The sequence below is a fragment of the Phyllostomus hastatus genome, unplaced genomic scaffold (assembly GCF_019186645.2).
Source record: "Phyllostomus hastatus isolate PE091 unplaced genomic scaffold, TTU_PhHast_1.1 phas_contig_38, whole genome shotgun sequence".
NCBI lineage: Eukaryota > Metazoa > Chordata > Mammalia > Chiroptera > Phyllostomidae > Phyllostomus > Phyllostomus hastatus.
In genome coordinates this window covers 9151043-9175486 of record NW_025333869.1, presented here as the reverse complement: position 1 = coordinate 9175486, position 24444 = coordinate 9151043, and the positions used below count along the sequence as shown (strand labels likewise).

The 24444-nt window shown below is 38.5% G+C and overlaps 1 protein-coding gene across 3 annotated transcripts in view; it reads left to right on the top strand.

Annotated features, from left to right (window-relative positions):
• Positions 1-592: 592 nt before the first annotated feature.
• MAPK8 (mitogen-activated protein kinase 8) overlaps positions 593-24444 on the top strand; it is a 117958-nt gene continuing 94106 nt past the window's right edge. For all 3 annotated transcript variants that reach the window (XM_045841976.1, XM_045841978.1, XM_045841979.1), the window contains exon 1: positions 593-743. The gene's annotated coding sequence lies outside the window, so the exon portion shown is untranslated. The remainder of the gene's footprint in view (positions 744-24444) is intronic.

Genomic DNA, 24444 nt, shown 5'->3' with positions numbered 1-24444 from the left:
CAATTTGTAATTTCTATAACTAACATATACACGCTTTATGAGAGCCCAGAGATAAATACATAATGCACTCAACTCTAGTAGGAGGTGGACTTTGGGAAAACCGGAAGCAGCTTTAACAGGTGCCTGAAGAGAACTCATTTGCTTGTGGTTTGCTGGTCCACGGCAGGTGTTCTCAGAATGTAACTTGTGGGTCAATATAATGAGCTCTTTTTTAAGTGTGTGCCTGCTCCTCGGGCGGGTTTGCCTTCATCGCCCCTGCCCTCCAAAGCTTGGACACTAAAGCACCTGGGGCTTTGGCTCAGACTAGCAGACCGCCCCCAGGCATTTACAGAGCCGCAGGCTACGCGCCACCAAGCGCCGTTAGCAGGGCCCCGCCCCCTTTCCCCGTCACGCCCCTCCACTAGGAGCACACAGAGACTCAACCGCTGCTCCTCCTTCGGGTGACCTCCGCAAGTCGTCCCGGCCCCGTAAGTAGCCCCACCCCCAGACTACGGGCCCGGGCCCCGCCCCCGCAATCCGGGCCCCCGGGCTGGTGAGGCGCAGAGGCGGTGCCCTGCGCGGTGACGTGCTAGGCATGCGCGTTGACGGCCCGCGTCCCTGTTACACGGCGGAGCCGCCGAGGCCGGACGACGCGGTCGGAAAAGCGAAGCAGTGAGTCCCGCCGGGTAACGGCCTCGGAAACAAACCGGACGGCACCAGCCCCTTCCGGCAGGCTTCCTTGTTGCCGTTTGCTGTGCTGCCGGGTAAGTGCAGAGGACGCCAAAGGACCAGTCGGCCGTCGGCCCCACCGTGTTTATGTTATTGTGCCGCCGCCTCTGCCGCCGCCTTCTCCGCGGTGACCCCCTCCGGGGAGTGGGGGCGGGAGCGCGCGGGGGTGGGGCACGCGCGGTCGTGGGCTGCGCGGGAACAATAGCACCCCAGGAGGAGGGGGATTGGCCTGGGGCTGTGGGACCTCTGCACGTCCCGGCCACTCGCCCCTAATCTGCCACCACACCTCCGCCTACCGGTCTTCGCGCGGGTACCACGTCCAGGGGCTGGGTGTGGGGGGGGGGATGAAGCGGTGGAGTAGGGGGAGGGAAGGTTGGTGGCAAGTTCTGAAACACTGTGGCAAAGGTGGGGATTGAGGAGCTTCGGTGGCCCACCGCGCCCTGGCTACTACCCCCTGCGGTGTGGTCACCCGGTCCCTACGCCTGCCCACTATTCATGGGGACCGTGTTTTGTTTCTTCGTGGTTTCTTTGTGGTAACGTCCTGGGTAAGTGCGACGCGGAAAAAGGCGGGGGTGGCCTTCAGCCCTGGGCTGCGAGGGAAAGCCTGCGCCCTTGGCTTGGGCGGGAGGTGTTCATCATCAAGCTTGGGCAGCTTCAGTGGTCAGCGCGCATTTTCCTTGAGGGTCACATGCTGGTGACCTTTTGACTTTTTCATCCTTCTCTCCCCCCGACGCACACATCGCTTTGTGTTGTTCTTGTGTTTCCAATCCTTAGGTGGTAGGTCCAAGTCCATTTTAAAGTATTTTGATTAACATTTTTCATTTTAATTTCTGAAAGTTCTTTATCAGAGCTTTACTGTGAACTTAACATCCTGAGTGCCTAATAACGGATAATGTCCAGTTACTATTTTTACCTCTGAAATTCATTGATCTCTCCAGTAGAATTCTGGTCTGTTAGTCCCTTGTGTTTTAACAAATACCTTCTTGGCCGTTAGAACATCTGTTTCATTCATTCTTTCATTCATTTATTCAGCAGCTGTTCAGTACTGTATCCTGATGGAGATTCTTAACCATGGGTCCTGGTGCCAATTCAAATGCCAACAAGAATCCTCAGTTTGGGGTGCACTGAAGAAGGAAACAATATATTGAGTGCAAACAACTCAATAGTGTTACAATGGGCTGTAAAAACAGCACAGCTGTAGAACATCTCTGGGGCTAGGGCCCTTTCTTGATGGTCTGCTGGGCTCCCCATTCAGAGTGTCACCTCATCTAGAGAGACACAGTCTTCAGTCTTGACCTTGAGCGAGGGGGGAAGCTGGGTTATATGGAAAGAAGTTTCCTCCTCTGGTCCCTGATTGGTCCATCCTCATGCAAATGAGGGCTCAGAACCGTGGCACTTTGATAGGCCCAAAAGGAACTGTGCAGATTGGTCAGAGTAGAGCCACTCTGATTGATGAGAGCTGTGCAGGGTGGGGAAAGTCTCAGTACTGTTTGTTGGAATAGCATTCCAGGCTTAGATGGCAGAAGTACACGGCAGGCAGGCAGGCAGTGTGCAGAGGGAGGGCTCTCTGCAAAGTGCTGTTTGTATGAGAGGCCCCTGTGCAGAAATGGCTGCTAGGCTTCTGCTTTTTTTAATTTGAGCCCAGTTAGCCACCAGGAGACCTTCTTAGTAAGTATCTTTATTTTTCAGGGTTCACAAGAGTTTGAGGGTAAAAAAATCCTTTAATGGAAAATTTAAATTAATAGAAAATTTAATTTAAAATACAATAGATGTACCTAGTTTTAAATTTAATTTATAAAATTAAAATTTTATAAATTATTTTATAAAAATTATTTTAATTTATTTATATAAAATTTATAAAATTTGGTTAATAAAATAATATAGGTTTCAGGTGTACAATTCTATAATACATCACGTGTATATTTTCTCCTACCCCAAGTCAAGTCTCCTTCCATCACTGTTTATCTAAACCCCCATTACCCTCTTTTACCTCCCCACACCCCAATTTCTCTTCAGTAATCACCATACTGTTGTCTGTGCCTATGAAGGTTTTTTTCCTTAATTCTTCACCTTTAATTCTAGCCCTGCAAACCCCCTCCCCTCCGACAGATGTCAGTCTGTACTCTGTATCTATGAGTTTATTTATATTTTGCTCATTAGTTTATTTTATTCATTAGATTCCATGTATAAGTGAAATCATATGGTACTTGTCTTTCTCTGACTGGCTTATCTCACTTAGCATAATGCTTTCCAGGTCCATCCATGCTGTCGCAAGAGCTAAGAGTTCCTTCTTTTTTACAGCCCAGTAATATCCCATTGCAATTCGAAAGAATATGCAAGATGCACCCCTGTGTTTGTTGCATCATTACTTACAATGACCATGGTTTGTAAGCAGCCCAAGTGACCATCAGTAGATGAGTGGGTAAAAAGACTGTGATACATTAACACAGTAGATGTACTTTTAAATAAGGTGTTATACAGAGTAGGGCACAAGTAGGTTTATAGTTTTGAGTAGGCAAAATGTAGAGTTTATTCTTGTATTATTTATTAATTAAGTTGTATTATTTTCCATATGAGCAACTGTAAACCTGCTTTTTGACCACCCTGTATAAGTGATTTGTGTTAAAGAAGACATAGTTTTATTCTGGGTCATTTTACTATCTTTTAGTAATAGATCTAGAACTTCTAGTGTAATGTTATATTGAAAGTAGAGTTAGATTTGGTCTAAATATACAACAGCTTTTATTTATTTCCAAATTTAATTTTTCAGTCTTACAGCCTTGTAGCTTTATAGTCTGCTATAATGTTCATCTCAGATTTTCCTGCTGTGGGTTAAGCCTATGATGTCAGATGCTGTAAGTGAACACATTTAGTTCTGTGCCTGACAAAAGGAAACAGTCAAAATGGGACTTCTTGAAGGACATGTGTTGCGCGTGGGTCACCGGCCAGCAGTGACCACGGAACGCTGTGGATGGCTCGCCGAAACACACGCGAGAAAAAACAACACATGCACAGAGACAGACTAGTTTCTATGGGGAAGTAGGGACGAAATGGCCACCCCCCCAGTGGGGAGCGCGCTGATTTACCGTCCATACCTGCTTTTATTGGGATCATTTTGCATAATAATTCAGGTAAAGTACAGTACTCATTAGGGGAAGTAAGGAACTATAAAAAACAAAGAACTCTGCCGGTCTATTGAGTTGGGGTCAAAGAGCTGTAAGACTGAGGAACAAACTAACTTCCTTCTAAGACCCTTCTCATTCAACTGAGAGCATTCTAAACAAAGAAGGTTTCACAGTAATTTACATGTTCCTTCTTAGGCCTGATCACCCTGGGGAATCCGCACTTCTCAGTACCGAGCTGCACCACCCTGTCATTGTTTTAGGCTTAGGTGGAGCAAGGGAACTAGGTAACCAAGAGATAAGGAGATTTTCTCCCAGACGCTGAGAACTCAGACTTTGTCAAAGCCAAGGAGCGAGGGTCCATCACCCCCTTTTGCTGCAGCCCCCCAAGTCCTTCTTTTGGGGGGCCTCCCAAAAGTGATTGTGCCTGGCTTAGGTCGTTCCCCCCGTGGGGAATCTTACCCGTCTTTGGCTAACCGACCAAGCTTTTGGGGGTTCAGTTATGAATAAAGCAGCAGAAGCAGCATTCCTGCCAGGAAGACAAGCTTTTGTCTCCTTGCCGGCTTATGGTTCCAAGGGCGTTCCCTTAGCCTTAGCCTAGGCGGGGGTTTCAGCTTCTGATACCAGTCAGGGAGGTCCCCAACAGACATGCCTGTCTTGAATATGTGTCTCCAGCCCCTAGCCTGAAACATTAGTAAGTGTTCAATAAAAGCCAGATGGGTGAAAAGCTCTTTATAGTTGACAGTATTTAAAATCAAATCTTTAAGAAAAAGAAAATTTAATGTTCTATGTAAAGTTTTGGAAACCTTATGCAAATTGTCACTTCCAAATGGCTAATCAGTTCATATATATTATCTGTCATGGCAGTAGTGGCTTTTGAATTACTTCAGTATCAGTTATGTTTCTATCACTTTTAAACCATTCACTATCCTAAAATAAAACTTTGTCTAAAATGTGTCTACATATTATCTCCCTCTCCCTCCCTCGCTCCCTCCCTTCTTTCCCCACCCCTTCACACACAAACACACACACAGTGGTATTTCAACAGGGGTCTAAAATAGTTGCATTTATCCTTTTGTGAATATTATGTGAAAAGTTTCTGATGATTCCTTTAAGTGGAAAACTTAGAACAAAGAAAACAAGATGCGTAGAAGTTTTATTAGAAATGTTTAATTTCCAATACCGTGTTAGAAATGGTTAATTTAAAATTCTTCCGCCCTGGCTGATGTGGCTCAGTGAATTGAGTGCCAGCCTGTGAACCAAAAGGTCACTGGTTTGATTCCCAGTCAGGGTACATGCCTGGGTTGTGGGCCAGGTCCCCAGTTGGGGGCGTGGGAGAGGCAACCACACATTGATGTTTCTCTCCCTCTCTTTCTCCCTCCCTTCCCCACTCTCTCAAAATAAACTTTAAAAATCTTAAAAAAAAAGAAATGGTTTATTTTATTTATTTTTATTTTTTTTAAGATTTTATTCATTTATTTTTAGAGAGGGGAAGGGAGGGAGAGAGAGAAATATCATTGAGTGGTTGCCTCTCATGTGGCCCCCACTGGGGACCTGACCCGCAACCCAGACATGTGCCCTGACTGGGAATTGAACTGGCGACCATTTGGTTTGCAGCCCATGCTTAATCCACTGAGCTATGCCAGTCAGGGCTTAAGAAATGGTTAATTTTAAATTCTTTCTTTTATTAATGCTATTGGTGAAGCATTTGAACCTAACACTCAAAATATCAAGTTGTTCAAGTTACATTTAATTTCCAGTCACTATGTAATTAATTTTATGATTTGTTTTGGATATGAAAGAATTTGGGATGAGCTTATCATCTGATGTAGAGAACAAATTAAGAAAATGATACTCTATTAAAATAATGGATGAGAATCTTGAAATACCAAACTTATTTATCACTTTACCTAGTTAGGTATGTCAGATTCCAGTAGGGGTTATTGGTACAAATCCTTTAGCTCACTGCCGGGCTTTCATGTGAAACCAGAGTTTTTTTGGTTTCTATTTTCTGTGGGTTTTTAAAAATTACAGCATTGTAGAAATATAATTTACATACCATAAAATTTATCCTTTTAGAGTGTACATCACTACTGATTCCAGAACATTTGCATCACTCCAAGAAGAAATCCTCATACCCTATAGCAGTCATTCCCTTTTCCCCTCTAACTAATGTTTAAAAGTAAGATAGCACTAATTCTTTTAGTAAGTATATTCCATTAATGGGCTTGGAAAGGGCTTCCTTTAGGTGTCCAGGTAGAGTTAGATCTTGGGAGAAAGGCCACTCTGAAAGGAAATTAGTTTAAGAATAAATTCTAAATTCCATAATTAATAAGGTCAGAATCTTAACTATGTGCTCAATACCTAATATTATGGAAGTGACCTTGCAAGGAGACTAAATGCTCAATGAAACAACTTGAAGTAATTAAGTTACAGTCAAATTGTCTTAGTTGTAATTCTTGTTAGTCTCCTTTGTCATTAAATTGAGTTTTGACATATTTCAGTCACCTAGATGAGATGCTTTATTGCACCTGTAGAAGTGTAACATCTGACATTAAGATGCCAACTCTCTAGAGGCCTCTAGTCTGGTCAGTGGTATGGATAATAGCCTTTCTGATTCATGTAGTACAGGGAAGTCTTGGTAGCCACGTAGCTTTAGATATGGCCTATTTCAGTGATCCTGATGCTTATTGTCTTAGTCATTAGCTCCTTAGATGAAAATTTAGAAGCTTACTCTAGTGCAGATTAACTTGAACTTTGATTTCAGAAATGAGTTCTGAGTCAATAGGCTTTACTACCTAATGGTTACAGAAATAATTGAAATAAGAGTTACTGTATCATTTAGGGCAGTAGGTGGAATCGGCAGATAGGAATCATACCTATCATCTGGACTTTGTCATCAACAACCTCTAGAGCCTTTGACAAGTTGTTTAAAACCTTTTTGGGTTTAGAACTCTGAGACTGTTGGATTTTTTTTTTTAATGGAAAGATTGTTCCCCAGATAGGTGGTTCTTCAGAAAACACGCTAGAACAAAAAGAACCTTATTAGGTGATAATCCAAGAATCCCATGTCAAGAATAGCAATGAGACTTAGGCTCTTTGTAATTTTTAGAAGCAGAGTAAATTGTTGAGTCAGATATTTTCTGTAATATTCATACTTATAAAACAAATAAAAAGCTTGACTGTAAGCTGGGAGTTCTTCCATGGATAGATTTTATGCATTCCACAGCTCTATGTTTACTAACAAGACTCTGCTGTCAGAGACTTAGAAGATGTGAAAATGAAAAATTTATTAGCCTTAAGAAGCTTATGATCAGGGATGAGACTTAAGGCATAGCGAAATAGTAAATTTATGTTCTTTTAAAAGATTTATGAGAGGTCTTCTCCCAAACAAACATCTGCCACAAATCTCTGGGTAGGCTGAAATTCATTGAAATTTAGTATTTAAAATTATATGTGAGTGTGATAAGGCCTTTTAGAAAACTTATTAGCTGCCATTCTTTTTCAAGGTGGTGGGTTATATCACACTATAGCAAATATAGCACAAATATATGGTGTATCCTGTTACTCTTTGGTTAAAATCTGCCAATTCTTTAGAAAGTTAAGGAGCCCAAACTTAAAAGTGGTTGCTAGCATGGGGCTTTAGGGTCAGCCTTGAGTTCTAATCCATGCTCCATATCCAACTAACTATATGGCATAAGCTAGTTTAGGTTACATGGCATCTTTTGACCTGTTTTGTTATCTGTCAAATGAGAATAATAATAGCACATAATCAGCCTCACAGGGCTGTGAGGTTTAAATAAGGTTCTACATGTCCAATGCCTGTAGCAGTAGATGTAAGGATTCAGGAAATTTTAGCTATTTGTATCACTTATTATTTTTAACTTAGAAAAAATGGAAAATGCCAAGTAAATTTAAAACCAATTTGATATACAGTATACATTCACATTCTCCAGAATATGCCCATTGTTTCCCTCTGCATCTTTGAGGAGTTTTATTTAAAATTTTATTATGTCATCTAAGCCCTGGCTGGCATAGCTCAGTGGATTGAGCTCGGGCTGCGAACCAAAGTGTCGCAGGTTCAATTCCCAGCAAGGATACATGCCTGGGTTGCAGGCCATAACTCCCAGCAACCGCACATTGATGTTTCTCTCTCTATCTCCCTCCCTTCCCTCTCTAAAAATAAATAAACAAATAAACAAGTAAATAAATAAATATCTTTAAAAAAAGATAACATCCTAACTTCATTAATAGTAAAAAAAATTTATTATGTCATCTAATCTGAATGGCCTGAAATGACTTAACATTTGGACCAGTGATCCTCTCTGCCTTAAAAATTGGGACTGTTCCAAAGCATGTATTAAAAGTAAATGTTTTTGCCTCATTTTCTGATGCAAAGTTTTGTGTTTTTTGTGGGGGGGGTGCGGGGGTTGCCACTTTACCACTCCCTATTGTAGAGAATTGTTTAAGCTTTCTTCAGTTTATTTTGATAGATATCTAAAGGAATGGGAAACCAGGAGCTGGGAATAGCTTTATCATGTGCTCATTTTTAAAAAAAACAGAATGGTCTCAGATCTTTTAAATTCAATCTTACTGGGATCTTTGACTCTATGTGAAGATTGCAAATATGTCAGAGACTTGGTAACAACACCAGTTCATTAAGCATTTTCTAGAGGTCTAGAAAAATGAGGGAGGTAACATGTAGAAATGTTATCTTTTTTATGTTTTTTTAAGTTTTTTGTGCAGTGTTTCTATTATAGCAATACATCAGATTTCTTGCTCCTTCTTGAGACAACTATGAAATGATGCTGGGTTTGCACAGGAAGTATTCATTGAGACTAAATATTAATAGGTATTAAGTGAAGTGAGGGCAGGTCAATCTCTCTTTTTAGTGAGCATAATTTGAAGAGAAAAGGACAGACATTAAGTGCATTTATGTTCCAACAAAATGAACCAAATATTGTTAGGCATTTTATTAGGAATTTCTTTAGTCATCAGTCCTGATAGCTGGACATTGTGGAATTTGGGGACATCCAAACTATCCATCTCTGATTACTGAGATGCCCAAGCCCAACATATTTCTGGAGGCCCTAGAAAAGAAAAAAACAGCTCTTCCTTTTAAATTATACTTACTAGAGAAACCACAAAAAATGTCTACTCTTCTAATTTCTGTTTAAAATTGGAATTGTGGTACAGATTAGTCTAAATAATAAGAAAAGGCGAACCTTATAGTCACCTCACATCTATTTTGGAACAGAGTAAGGTATCAAAATAAGTGTATGAAAAGCACATAGTTGAGAAGATGCTCCTCAGGTATTAACTGGAGTCCTCAAACTCTTTATTGAAGTTCTGAACACTTAAGACTAGACCTGTGCTGGTAGCACTTTCTTATGCCTTCTTCTGATATTGAGAAGAGTGGGCTTCACTGTGTCCTGTTGCTGAGAGGCCCAAGCCCCAACATGTTTCTGGTGACACTAAAAAAGAAAAACAGCCCAGAACACCCGCTTTGCTTGGTGCATGAAATAAAAAAATCCATGTTTCTATTGTCTAAAAGCTATTAATGGGAGTGGAAATTCACCATTCCTGACTTTCTCCTGAGAGGGTAACTCTGAAAATGTTTTTGGGTCAGCCAGAAGTGAGATAAAGGAGAGCCAGCATTGTATAGATTTTTCCTGTAACTTAAGAAAGGGTCACTTTATAGTTGAAACAAACAAAAACCAAAGGCTTTGTTACTGTTGAGAGTGAAAGAGTTTTAGTGATTTGATTGTATTTCCATTTTATTTATCTTTCGACTAAGTGGTGTATTCACTTTGGTACAAGATTCCAAAGATTTAAAAAGACAATAAAAAGTTTCCACTCTCTGAAGCCACCCAGTTCCTCTACATGAAAATGGTTTTATGTTTCTGTGACACCTTCCAAAAATAGTTTATGTATGTGCAAGTAAATAGATATATAATTCCTTGTTTAAAATCCTTGGTCCAGATGTATTTCAGAATTAAGTTTTGTTTTTTGGGAAGGGAGGGTGGTGATTATAGAAAGGTAATATATATGCACCTACTATATTATACACAATCTCTAAGCTAGAAGTAGCGTAGCATCCCATAATCAAACACATTAATATTTCTGTATTTCTGTGTTATAAATAGTACAATAAGTAGACTAAGTAAATATCATAAAGAGTCTTAATGGATTTTTTTCTCAGGTTTTGACACCAAATGGATTTGTAGTAAAACTTATTTTTCAGAGGTGTATGTAGTTCAGATTGCCAGTCAAGGGATTGTGTGTCTTACATACTATATAATATATGCCCTCTGCCCTCCCCTCCCCTTCCCTTTTTAATTTTAGTTGTTACATACCATGCACCTTACCTTAACCTTTTGTTTTTAAGTTAACCATATAGCTTAGAGATGATGATATATTAGTCATATCAGTACATAAATAGCATGGTTTTTTTAGTACCTTCATGGCATACCATTTGTCTTAGTCAGCTTGGGCTACTATAACAAAATACAATGGACTGAGTGGTTTAAATAACAGACATTTATTTCTCACAGGTCTTGAGGTCCAAGATCAGATCTAGAAGTCCAAGATCAAGATGCCTAGAGATTTGGTTCCTGGTGAGGCCTTTTCTTGGCTTGCAGATGTCACTTACCATGTCCTCAATGGAGAGTGCTCTTCTCTCTCTTCCTTGTCTTATGACACTAATCTCATGGGCCCCATCTTTATGGCCTCTTGTAAACTGAATTATCTCCCAAAGTCCCATGTCCACCTACCAGGCATTAGGGCTTCAACATATGAATTTCGGGACGACACAAAAATTCAGTCCATAATATTATACAAGTGTAACATTTTATTTGACTAGCCCTTTTTGATGTAAATTTAGATTGTTTTCAGTTTCTACTATCAAGAGCTGTGATGCAATGGATTATCTTGTACATAATGTCATTTCATAGTTGTATAGAAATGTATACATTACCAGAAATGGATTTACTAGGACATAATTTATATGCACATATAATTTTGTTAGATATTGCCAAAGTGGTGTACATTCACCAGCCCTGTATAAGGATGCTTGCTTCTTTCCTCATCGCCATTATGAGTGAGATTAAACATCTTTTGTCTTTTAAGGGCTCTTTATATTTTTAATGTGAATTCTTCGTATCTTTGTCTGGTTTTCTATCTCTTTGTTAGTTTTTCTTAGGTTTGTAGGACTTATTTTTATATTAGGGAAAATAACTGTACTACTTTTTGGAAGTATTTTTCCCAATTTGTTGTTTGCTTTTAAATTTTTATCATGGTTTGTCATGATGTTTTGTTTTGTTTTGTTTTTCAGTAAACTTACCAATCTTTACTGACTTCTGAGTTACATGCCATGGTTTGAAAGTCTTTCCCTACTTCAGGATTATATAAAAATTCTCAAATGGCCCTGGCTGGTGTGACTCAGGGGAGTGAGTGCTAGCCTGTGAACCAAAGAGTCACAGGTTTGATTCCCAGTCAGGGCACATGCCTGGGTTGCTGGTTGGCCCACCAGTTGGGGGTGTTCAAGAGGCACCTTATTGATGTGTCTCTCTCACATTGATGTTTCTCTCCCTCTCTTTCTCCCTCCCTAACCCCTCTCTAAAAATAAATAAATAAAATCTAAAAAAGAAAACTCTCAAATGTTGTTTCTCTAGTATTTTTATGGATTGTTGTTCTCTCTTTTTGTATTTTATTTTATTTTTGTCCTTACCCAAGGACATTTCTTTTATCGTTTTTTAGAGAGAGGAAGGGGGAGAGAGAAACATTAATGCGAGAGAGAAGCATCTATTGGCTGTCTCCCCGAGCAGGGACTGTACACACCCAGATGGGACTCAAACCTGTAGCCCTTCAGCTATGGGACAACACTCCAACCAACTGAGCCACACCATCCAGGGCTATCTTTTAGTAGCTTTAATTCTTTTACTTATTTGGAATTTATTCCAGGGTAAGATATAATGTATGAATCCAATCTTATTTTTTCCTCTCGGGGATCAGCTAGTTGATCCCAACATTATTTATTGAATAATCCATTTTTGTCTTACAGATTGGAAATGCCACCTTTATGTTTTACTGAATTTTTATGTGTATTTGGGACCATTTCTGGTCCACTGATCCATCTGCCCATTTGGGAACCAACCAATCCTGTTTTAATTATTATATTTTATGCTGTGTTTCTATTAGGACTAATTCTCTTTTATTTCTCTTCTCTTTCAGACTCTTCTAACTTGCTTATTTTATATAAACTTTTAGAATCAATTTATTCAGTCTGGTTGCCATTTCTGTTAGGATCACTTAACTTTTTATTTTGAAGTAAAATTTACATACAGAAAGATTCACAAACCTTAAATTTACAGCCCAATGAAAGTTGGCCTATGTATACACTTGTGTAACACCCATATCAAGATCTAGAACATTATCATCCCCCAGAAAGTTTTCTCATTTCCTTTTAAGTTAATATCCTCCTCCCCGACCTCCACCATGATTAACTTCTATCACATTGATGCAGCTTGCCATTAGTATTTTCTTTGTAGGAGAATAGCTTTATGGTGTGTGTCTTTCTAACAAGAATATGGAAAATTTTACCTTTTCATTTGTTCAAATCTCTTTTGGGGTGTCTAATAGCATTTTTAATATTTTTGTGATTAAATTTTTATGTATTTAAGTTTTTTTATTTTTCTTGCTGTTGTATATCTTCTATCTGGTTATATATAAGAAATCTGTTTAGTTTGCATATTAATTAATATTTGTATATTAAATAAACCCACTTTTTTTAGCCTATAACAAACCTACTTTTTAAATTCTGTTATTTGTAGTGGCTGTATAATTGAAATTTTTCATCTTTCAGGTATAAATCATGCTATCCTTTTTTTACTCCAATTTTTCCTCAAAATATTTTTTAACTTAATAAGTTTTCTTAATTACAGTTTAAATTCAGTATTTTTGATTTTTTAAAATTATATTTTATTGATTATGCTATTACAGTTGTCCTGATCTTTCCCTATTTGCTGCTGCTCCCCCCAGCACCACCTACTCCTTCAAGGCATCCCCCCACCATAGTTCATGTCCATGGGTCATACATATAAGTTCTTTCGCTACTCCATTTCCTATATTGTACTTTATATCCCCGTGGCTATTCTGTAACTACCTATTTGTTCTTTTAATCCCTTCATCTCTTCACCCGTTTCCCCACACCCCCCTGCCATCTGGCAACCATCAAAATGTTCTCTGTATCTATGCTTCTGTCTCTGTTCTTCTTGTTTGCTTAGTTTGTTTTTTAGATTCAATTGTTGATAGATTTATATTTTTTGCCATTTTTATTGTTCATAGTTTTTATCATTTTCTTAAGTAAGTTCCTTTAACACTTCATATATTAGTGATTTGGTGATGATGAGCTTCTTTAGTTTTTTCTTGTCTGGGAAGCTCTTTTCTGTCCTTCTATTCTAAATGATAGCTTTGCTGGGTACAACAATCTTGACTCTAGGTCCCTGCTTTTCATAACTCAGTATTTCTTGCCGGTCAGTCCCTTTTAGCCTGAAAAAATTTCTTTTGAGAAAACAGCTGACAGTTTTATGGGAACTCCCTTGTATTAGTTTCAAGTGTACAGCATAGTGCTTAGACAGCCATATACTTTACAAAGTGTTCCTTCCCCCTGATATTTCCAGTATCCACCTGGCACCATATAGGCATTACAATATTATTGACTTTATTGCTTATGCTGTACTTTGTATCCTCATGACTACTTTGTAACTATCAATCTGTAGTCCTTAATCCCTTCGCCTTTTTCATCTAGTTTCCCCAAGCCCCAACCTGTGGCAACCACTAGTCTGTTCTCTGTATTTATAAGTTTGTTTCTGTTTTGTTTCTTCATTTATATTGTTTTTTAGATTCCACATAAAAGTGAATATGGTGTTTGTCTTTCTCTGATTTCACTTAGCATAATACCCACTAGGTCCATCCATGCTGTTGCAAATGGTAAAATTTCATTCTTTTTTATGGCCAAGTAATAGTCACATATATATCTATATATAGATTGTATATACTGTATTTTTCAGACTATAAGACACACTTTCCCCCGAATTTGGGAGGAAAATAGGCATGTGTCTTACAGTCCGAATGTAGCTTTACATTTATATTGGTGAAATATTATGTTATTTATGTTATTAAATATTTTACCACATTTTTTGCTTCAAAAATTTTTTTCCTAATTTCCTCTTCTAAAGCCTAGGTGCGTCTTATGGTCTGAAAAAAATACAGGTATATCAGCTTTTTTTATCCACTTATCTGTTAATGGGCACATGGTTTGCTTTCATAGCTTGGCTATTGTAAATAACACTGAAATAAACATGGGGAGCATATATTCTTTTGAATTAGTGTTTTGGGTTTCTTCAGAAATATACCCAGAAGTAGAATCACTGGGTCATAAGGCAGTTCCATTTTTAATTTTGCGGGGAACCACCATACTGCTTTCCATAGGGCTGCACCAGTTTGCAGTCTCACCAACAGTGCATGAGGGTTCCCTTTTCTCCACATCCTTGCCAACACTTGTTTGTTGATTTACTGATGGCAGACATTCTGACAGGTGTGTGGTGCTATCTCATTGTGGTTTTAATTTGCATCTATCTGGTGATTAGTGATGTTGAGCATCTTTTTTTTTTTAAACCTCTTTTTTTTTAATTTTTTTAAAGATTTTATTTATTTATTTTTAGAGAGGGAAGGGAGGGAGAGAGAAACATCAATGTGTGGTTGCTGGGGGTCATGGCCTGCAACCCAGGCATGTACCCTGACTGGGAATCGAACCTGCAGCACTTTGGTTTGCAGCCCGCGCTCAATCCACTGAGCTACGCCAGCCAGGGCTGAGCATCTTTTCATATGTTCTTTGGCCATCTGTGTGTCCTCTTAGAGGAATTGTCTATTCAGGTCCTTTGCCCATTTTTTTATTGTTTGGTTTTTTGATGTTGAGTTGTATGAGTTTTTTTAAATTAATTTTTGATGTTAACCTTTTATCAGATAGACTATTCAGTGGATGTCTTTTCACTTGTTGATGATCTCCTTTGCTGTGCAAAAACTTTTTCATTTGATAGAGTACCATTTTATTTTTTTTCTTTGCTTTCCCCGTCCAAGTTACTGTACTTCAACCTTTACTTCCTTCTCCCAACTTTCATACCCCTAGCTTTTTTTCTTATTACGTTGGCAGTAGTGATTTTTAAAACACTGTAGTTTTTCCACACAACATGTAAAATAAGAACCAAAATACCTGTGCACCTGCTGAGTGTTTAAAAGCACAGGTGGCAAACGACAAGGCCCAGAGGCCAAATCCGGCCCTCCACCTTTTTCTTTTTTTAATCTGTCCTGGCATCTTGTTTCTACCCATGGCAGCTCGGAGCTCTTGCTTAACTGTTAAGGAGTAGTTACATTTATACAGTCCTAAAATTACATTCGGCCCTTTGAAGGCAACTGCAAGGCCGATGTGGTCCCTGTTGAAAATGAGTTTGACACCACTGGTTTAAAGAATCTGAATAAGTGAAATTGGGTAGGAATTATGGGAATAATTAGAGTGGTGTGAAGTTTTCTTAGTATTAATGTGAACTTGAATTGTGGTCAGAATGTCAGATAAGTTAGTGATCTTTTGACAGCAAATGCAGTATTAGTAATTAACTTGCCTTTTATTTAGCAATACGTGTAGATTGTTTTCTATGAGCATAGCACCCAGAGGCAATTTCCAGAAATATAACTTAGTTTGCTTCCTAGAAGTACATAAATAAGGTAGAGGGGCAAGCTATATAGAAGTGAATTTCGACAGGAAAGACTTATGCTTAGAAAAATGATATTGGAAAAAATCTACAAGTCAAGAAAGCTTGGGGAGTGGGAAAGGGAGTAGAGGGGGTGAGTTTGGTTTGAGTGTTGGGTTTGAGGTAACTCATCCTTGTAAAATTATGTGGTAGCTGATTGAAGATCCCTTGTCAAAATTCAATAGGAATCTTATTGCTTAATGGAGATTTTATAGTTTATTTGTATTCTCTCTCTTCCCACTTAACCATGCCTCCCAAAATCTGAGGCAGTTTACTACTCAAGGACTCACATTGTCAAATATGCTAGGAATAAAAATCAGAACCAAGGGAAAACAAGAATCCATAGTATATCATTAATATAATAGCAAATACTTATTCAGTGTATATCATATACCAGGCAGTATTCTAGTGCTTAACATATGTTAAAATTATTTAAACATTACACAACAACATTATGAGGTAGACACTGCTAAACTTATTCCCATTTTTATAGATAAGCAGGTACAGAGAGATTTTGTGGGAAATTATAGGTGTTTTGGATGAGTTTTATTAAAGTGAAGAGAAAGAAACCAAACAAATCAGTTTAAAAACAATGTATGTAAATTTTTTTTAAGTGAGTAAGAAAGCATATCAGACACATTGCATGTAGACAACTTTAAAAAGTTTAGCTGTGAATGGAACAGAGAAGTGGGTTGGTAGATAAAAGAAAATGTGGGGTCCAGCCAGTGAAAGGAGAATATGTGGGAAAGGGGATAGAGTGTACAAGTAGAGAGGTTGATCTTTGTGAGAGAGATGTCTTCCATGAACTGGAAGGAATGCAGAGAAGTTGTGTACCCTTGCGAGGAAGTTTGATGGTTTTAAGATGAAGCCTTATCCTCCAGGCCTTCATTTTCTCTTGTGGTTTCTCTTTTCTCAGTGAACTCTGATATTGGTATGAGCAGAGAGTAAGGGAGTGTGGGAAGTTTGAAGCAGTTTGCCAGGAATTATTGATTGTTAATTTAAAGTTTGAAATCTTGAATTTTTAAGGTGGTATCAGTCAGCCTTGGTTTTAATTTTGCTTTTCTCCCAGCATTATTTAACTGATTAGATAGAAGCACAGATACTGCAGGTGGTTGGATTCCTCTGGTGTGAGGTTTTGCCAGGTGTATCAGTCAGAGTTCTCTAGAGAAATGGTGTCAGCAGGAGATATGTATGTATAAAGAAATTTCCACAAATTTGCTTACATAATTATGGGACTGAAAAGTTGGCAATCTGTAGGGCAGGCTTGCAGGAAACTGGAGCAAGAGCTGATGCTGCAGTCTTGAAACAGAATTTCCTCTTACTTAGGGAAACCTCAGTTTTGCTCTTAAGAGCTTTCAACTGCTTGGGTGAGGCTCTCCCATATTGTTGAGGATAATCTCCTTTACTTAAAGTTAACTGATTGTGGATGCTACCATATCTACAAAATACCTTCACAGTAACACTTATACACTAGTAATTGATTGAATAACAAGACTATAGCCCAAGTTAATGCATAAAACTAAGTCAATATAGAAGGAAAAGGGACAAGGGAAATGAGGGTTTTTTAAAGGGGATAGTTAGAGGAGTGGCAATGAATCATGAAGTTTAACATGAACAAGAAAGTAGGTGAAATAAGGATAAATAGTAAAGAAGTGGTAGCATCACTGTTTTGGAAGTTTTGATTAAATTGTTGTAGGGGGTGGGATGGGTGATATGAAGTAAGGATTAAACATGGTGGTCAGAGTGGGATGCTTGAAATGGAGATTTGACAGGTGTAATAGTTTCTGGTGGTGATAATACCCAAGATGGTATTGGGAGTGGGCTGCTGAGGTGGAAATGAAGAGGCCGATGAATGAAGAGGCTGAGGTATTAAAGGGGTCAATCAGTGTGCATGAATGGTGAAGTCAGCAAAGGGTGAAGGAAGGGCACAGCCTCTGGAAGTATGAGGATATGAGGTATCATATACCCAGTGGAGGATATACCCAGCAGTGTGGCAATATTAACTTGGGTAACAACAGACAGATGACCAGGAAGAGCTGGTCTTTTCCTGGGATGTGAGGTATAATGGGATTAGTCCTAATAATAGGAGAAAGTGGGTATCAGTTCTACTAGAGGTCTCTGTGGCAGTGTTTTTCAAATAGCCAGTCATGACCCATTAGTAGGTAGTAGAATGAATTTAGGAGCTCACAGTTAGTGTTGTATTTTTATTTTATTTTTTATTTTTTAAATATAATCTTTATTATATTTTTGCCATTACCATTCAGTCCCTTATACTCCTTTCACCCCAGCAATCACTTTACTGTTGTCCATGTCCATGAGTCATTTTTCCTTTCTGCTCAGTCCCCACCACCTAGCTTCTCCCCTCCGCCCCCCACTAGCTGTCATCTGTTCTCTGTCTATGAGTCTGTCTCTGTTTTGCTGGTTAGTTCAGCTTGTTCGTTAGATTCCACACATGAGTGAGATCACATGGTATTTGTCTTTCTCTGACTGGCTTAGTTCACTTAGCATAATATTCTCTAGGTTCATCCATACTGTTGCAGAGGGTAAAATTTTCTTCATTTTTATGGCCAAGTACAATCCCGTAGTTGTTTTATCCTGTCATTTAGTGATGGATACTTGGGCTGCTTCCATATCTTGGCGATTGTAAAGAACGCTGCAGTGAGCCCTGGCTTGTGTAGCTCAGTGGATTGAGCATGGGCTGCGAACCAAAGTGTCGCAGGTTCGATTCCCAGCCAGGGTACACGCCTGGGTTGCAGGCAGTGACTCCCAGCAACCGCACATTGATGTTTCTCTTTCTCTCTCTATCTACCTTCCTTCCCTCTCTAAAAATAAATAAATAAAATCTTAAAAAAAAAAAAAGAACACTGCAGTGAACTTAGGGGTGCTTATGTTCTTTAGAATTAGTGTTTTGGTTCCTTCAGATATATTCCCAGAAGAGGGATTGCTGGGTCAAAAGGCAGATCCATTTTTAATTTTTGGAGGTGTCTCCATACTGCTTTCCACTCTGTAGTCCCACCAGCAGTACAAAAGGATTCCCTTTTCTCCACATTCTCAAAGGCACTTGTTGTTTGCTGATTTATTGATGATAGCCATTCTGACAGGTGTGAGATGGTATCTCATTGTGTTTTTTATTTGCATTTCTCTGATGATTAATGATGTTGAGCATCTTCTTGTGTATCTATTTGGCCATTTGTGTATCCTCTTTGGAATAGTGTCTATTCAGGTCCTTTGCCTATTTTTTAATTGGGTTGTTTGTTTTTTTTTGTATTGAGTTTTTAAAGTGCTTTATAAATTTTGAATATTAACCCTTTATCAGATGTAGCAGTGAGTATGTTCTCCCATTCTGTGGGTTGTTTTTTTATTTTGTTGACAACTTACTTTGCTGTTCAAAAACATGTTAGTTTGATGAAGTCTCATTTGTTTACTTTTTCTTTTGTTTCCCTTTCCTGGGGATATATATTTTGCTGCCTATGTTTCCTTCTAGATGTTTATGGTTTTAAGTCTAACACTTAAATCTTTGATCCATTTTGAATTTATTCTTGTGTGTAGTGAAAGAAGATGGTCTAGTTATTTTTCTGCAGCTCTGTCCAATTTTCCCAATACCATTTATTAAATAGACTATCTTTAGCCCATTCATTGTGTGTGCTTGCTTCCTCTGTAGAATATTAATTGACTGAAAAGGCATGGATTTATTTATGGGCTCTCAGTTCTGTTCCATTGATCTGTGTGTCTGTTTTTATGCCAGTACCAGCTGCTTTGATTGTGGCCTTCTAGTACAGTTTGATATTAGGTAGTGTGATTCCTCCAACTTTGTTCTTCTTTTTCAGGATCACTGTTCCTATGTGGGGCCTTTTGTGGTTCCATATAAATTTTTGAAATATTTGTTCTAGTTTTGTGAAATATGTCATTGAAATCTTGCTATCAGGGTGTATCACAAGTAATAAGGGGCTAAGAATTTTTTAACAGCTATATTGAAATTTAATTTATGTACTATTACAATTTACCTATTTTAAGTACACAATTCAGAGTTTATTATCCATTGTGTAAACATGCACCCATCACCACATCCTAGTTTTAGAACATTTTATCACTCCAAATAGAAACTCACCTATAAGTGGAACCTAGTTAATGAAACAAACAAGCAAGCAAAATATAACCAGAAACATTGAAATTAAGAACAAACTGACAGTAACCAGAGGGCAGGGGGAAGGGAAATAAGGGAAAGAAGGGAAAGGGTCGTCAATGAACATGTATAAAGGACCCATGGACAAAGTCAAAGAGGGGTAGGATCGAGGGTGGGAGGTGGGGGTGGGAAAATGGAAACAACTATATTCGAACATTAAAAAATGATTAAAAAAAAGAAGTAACTCCACACCATTAGCAGCCACTCCTTTTATTGCACACACACACACATACCCACCCACCCATACCCACTGGTCCTGGCCTACCAGTGATCTGCTTTCTGTTTCTATAAATTTGCCTATTCTGAGTATCATATAAAAGCAGCCATAAAGTATATAGTGTTTTGTGGCTGACTTAATTCACTTAGCATAATGTTTTCAAGGTTCATTCATCTTGTAGCATGTATCAGTACTTAACTCCTTAAGTAGTTGGGGGGTGTTTGGCTATCATAAGTAATACTGTCATGGACATTCATTCATAAGTTGTTGTGACATATGTTTTCAGTTTATTGGGTATATAACAAGGATTGGGATTTCTGGTCATGTGGGTAATTCCATGTTTCACAAATGAGGAACTGCCAGCTTTTTCAAAGTGGTTACAACATTCCTACTACAAGGTACAAAGTTTCCAATTTCTCCACATCTCAGTGTTTCTTTTGTCTGCATTTTGATGTAGCCATTTTAATGAGTATGAAATGTTATCTTGATGTGCTTTTGATTGACATTTCTTTGATGTTAATGGTGTTGCTAATCTTTTTCATTGGCTTTGTATATCTTGGGGAGAAATGTTTATTCAGATCCTATGCCTATTTTAAAAATTGGTTTATTTATCTTTTTATTAGGTTGTAAGTGCTCTTTTATATGGTCATTTTTAAAAAATATATTTTACTGATTATGCTATTACAGTTGTCCCATTTTCCCCATTTATTCCCCTCTGCCCTGCACACCCCCTCCCACCCTCATTCCCTGCGCTCCCCCTTTCAGTTTATGTCCATGGGTCATACATACAAGTTCTTTGGCTTCTACATTTCCTATACTATTCTTAACCTCCCCCTGTCTACTTTCTACCTACCGTTTATGCTACTTATTCTCTGTATGTTTCCCCCTCTCCCCCCCTCCCCCAGTAACCTTCCATGTGATCTCCATTTGTGTGACTCTGTTCCTGTTCTGGTTTGCTTAGTTCATTTTTGTTTTTGTTTTTGTTTCAGTTGTTAATAACCGAGTTTGTTGTCATTTTACTGTTCATATATTTTATCTTTTTCTTAGTAAATCCCTTTAACATTTCATATAAAAGGGCTTGGAGATGATGAACTCCTTTAACTTGACTTTATCTGGGAAACACTTTAGCTGCCCTTCCATTCTAAATGATGGAATTGCTGAGTAAAGCAATCTTGGATGTAGGTCCTTGCCTTTCATGACTTGGAATACTTCTTTTCAGTTTCTTCTTTCCTGCAGGGTTTCTTTTGAGAAATGAGCTGATAGTCTTATGGGCATTCCTTTGTAGGTAACTGTCTCCTTTTCTCTTGCTGCTTCTAGAATTCTCTCAATTTTAATCTTGGGTAATGTCATTATGATGCGCCTTGGTGTGTTCCTTCTTGGGTCCAACTTCTTTGGGACTCTCAGAGCTTCCTGGACATCCTGGAAGTCTATTTCCTTTGCCAGGTTGGGGAAGTTCTCCTTCATTATTTGTTCAAATCAGTTTTCAATTTTCTTGCTCTTCCTGTTCTCCTTCTGGCACCCCTGTGATTTGGATCTTGGAATGTTTCAAGTTGTTGTGGAGGTTCCTAAGCCTCACTTCATTTTTTGAATTCTTGTCTCTTCATTCTGTTCTGGTTGAATGTTTATTTCTTCCTTCTGGTCCAAACTATTTATTTGAGTCCCTGTTTCCTTCCCTTCACTGTTGGTTCCCTGTACATTTTCCTTTGTTTCACTTAGCATAGCCTTCATTGTTTCCTCTTAATTTGCAACTGTATTCAACCAGTTCTGTGAGCATCCTGATTATTAGTGTTTTGAACTGTGTATCTGATAGGTTAGCTATCTCTTCATTGCTTAGTTATATTATTTCTGGAGCTTTGATCTGTTCTTTCATTTGGGCCTTTTTGGCTTGGCCTGCCTTGTAGTAAGGGGCAGAGCCTTAGGTGTTTACCAGGGCAGGGCAATCCACGTCACTGTGTTGTGGCGTTGTATGTGGGGGGACGGGCAGGGGGTCCAAGAGAGAACAGTGCTGCTTACTCTGCTTTTTGACAATTTTCAGCCATTTCCCCTACTACCCACAATCAAATTGAGCCCTTCTGATGCTGATTCCCAGATGGGTGGGTTTGTGTATGTGCTAGGACCCTGTGAGTCTCTCCAAGGAACTCTCCTGTGAGGCTGGGAGTTTCTCCCCCTGCCACCTCAACCCTCACAGGTGTTTTCAGTCAGAGGCTTTGAGGCTTTATTTCCCAGCTCTGGAGCCCTGGGTAGTGTGGTCTGTCTTATTCCCCTGTTGTTCCTCCCATTTTATCTGCACAAGAATGTGGGACCTTCCAGTCCGCAATCTGCCTCCTTGCTGAGTCCTCTAGCCACTGCCTTGCGGTGAGTACTCTCTACCCAGCTGCCCATCTCCACCCCTCCTGCCGGTCTGGATGAATATTTCTTCTTTAACTCCTTGGTTGTCAGACTTCCATACAATTCGATATTCTGTCAGTTCTGGGTTTTTTTTTTGTTTTGTTTTTAAATTTGTTGTCCTTCTTTTGGTTGTGGAAGGAGGCACAGCATGTCTACCTACCACTCCATCTTGGCCGGAAGTCCCTCTTTATATAGTCTTGATCCAAGTGGCATATACTTGCTCCTGTTTTGGGGTTGTCTTTTTCATTTCTTTGAAAATATACCATCTTTTCTTGATTGTATCATTTGCGATACAAAAGATTTTAACTTTAATGAAATTCAGTTTATTTTTTTCTTTGTTGCTTTTGGTGTTTTCTCTTAGAAAGCACTAATTCAAGGATATGAAGGTGACTCCTGTGTTTTCTTCTGAAAGTTTCATAGTTTTAGCTCTTACATTTAGATTTGCAATTCATTTTGAGTTCATTTTTTTGTGTTTATGGTGTGAGGAAGGGATCTGACTTTATTCTTTTGCATTTGGTAATGTAGTTGTCTAGCACTGAAGACCATACTTTATTATCAAATTGTCTTGTCATTCTTGTTTTTATTTTAAAAACTCAATTCTGTTCCATTAGTCTATATAATCTATCCTTATGTCAGTCATCCTATCTTACTTACCTTAGCTAAGAATTTTTTGAAATTTGTGTTTCAATTAAGTTGTGTACTTATATGTAAGATTATATACAAAGGTGTGCATGTAATGGATTGTGATGTAAAGTGCTTGAAAACCTCTGATTTGAGTTACATTGTCTCCTTGCAATAGTTCACTCTCTTGTGGTGATTTAATTGGGGATGTTCCCTCTTGGGGAATGTACTGATAGGCAAGTTAGAGGGGCCTGTCTGTTGGTGTATTGAATTCCTTTTAGGTTGGATTTTTCTTAGTTTAATAGGAGAAGTGAAGTGTTCTTTTTGGATATGTGTACTTAAAAGGAGTAAGGAGGGTTTAGAACAGTTGTGCCAGTTTCTAAAGAATCAATCAGATTAATTTAAGGATTAAGAAATTAAGTATGATTTGAAATTTCAAAATTAGGGTTTTGTACTGGGACAGTCTTTAATGATTCTCAATTTAAAATCTTTCTAAAAAATACATTAAGCATGCTGTATTAAGTAATTTCATTATCTTGATCCTCATTATCTTGTAGGTTTTTGTATCACTTAATTTTTATTATGTTTTCTTGATCTCATATACCTGGATTTTTTTATGAAGACATTTTATGTGAAAAATGGTAGAGCTGATTTAAGGTTTAAAAATATTATCTCCTTCCAAAAAGGATTTTTATTTTACTTTTGGTAGGAGCCTAGCTAGTGACACTTGCAATATTGGATCATCTTCACCCAGTCAGAAACAAAGATGTTTCAGAGTTGGGCTCCAGAATCTGCAAAGGCTGATCTATTTTATGTTTTCTTTAACTCCTAACATAAAACATGGGGTATTATCAGCTGCCGCCCCTCCCACCCATTTCCCTACCATCATACTTTGTTAGTTAGGCCTTTAATTCCAATATTTAAAATGCTATCTCTCCACCAACCATCTCAAGTCTTGTAGATCTGTCAAAAGTTTAATGAGCTTCTCAGCCACCTTTATGTAATTGGCAAATGCCCCTTGTGAAAAAGGGACCTCAGATGCCTACCTCACCTGTAGGGATTTCCTTACTCTCTGAGATCTTAGCTTCCATTCTTTTTTATTGCCTTCCTAACACTCTCATGCCATCAAAGAGGTGTCTAGTTTGTTTTTTTGCTTGTTTTTCCAATTTTTTTCACTGCTCACATAAGAATTGGTCCTAATTACCTATCATTAAATTCCCTATTTAAAATTTTCATGTGGTATTAGTTTTTTCCTCGGGGTAAAATTTGGGGTACTGATATCTTTATATAGCATTATATGTTCATTTTATATGCACTGTAGCAATTATTAGAGAAGGGAAAATAGAATTAGGAATAGAAATGGGGGGGTAGGCAAAGTAAATGGTATTTTTGCAAACT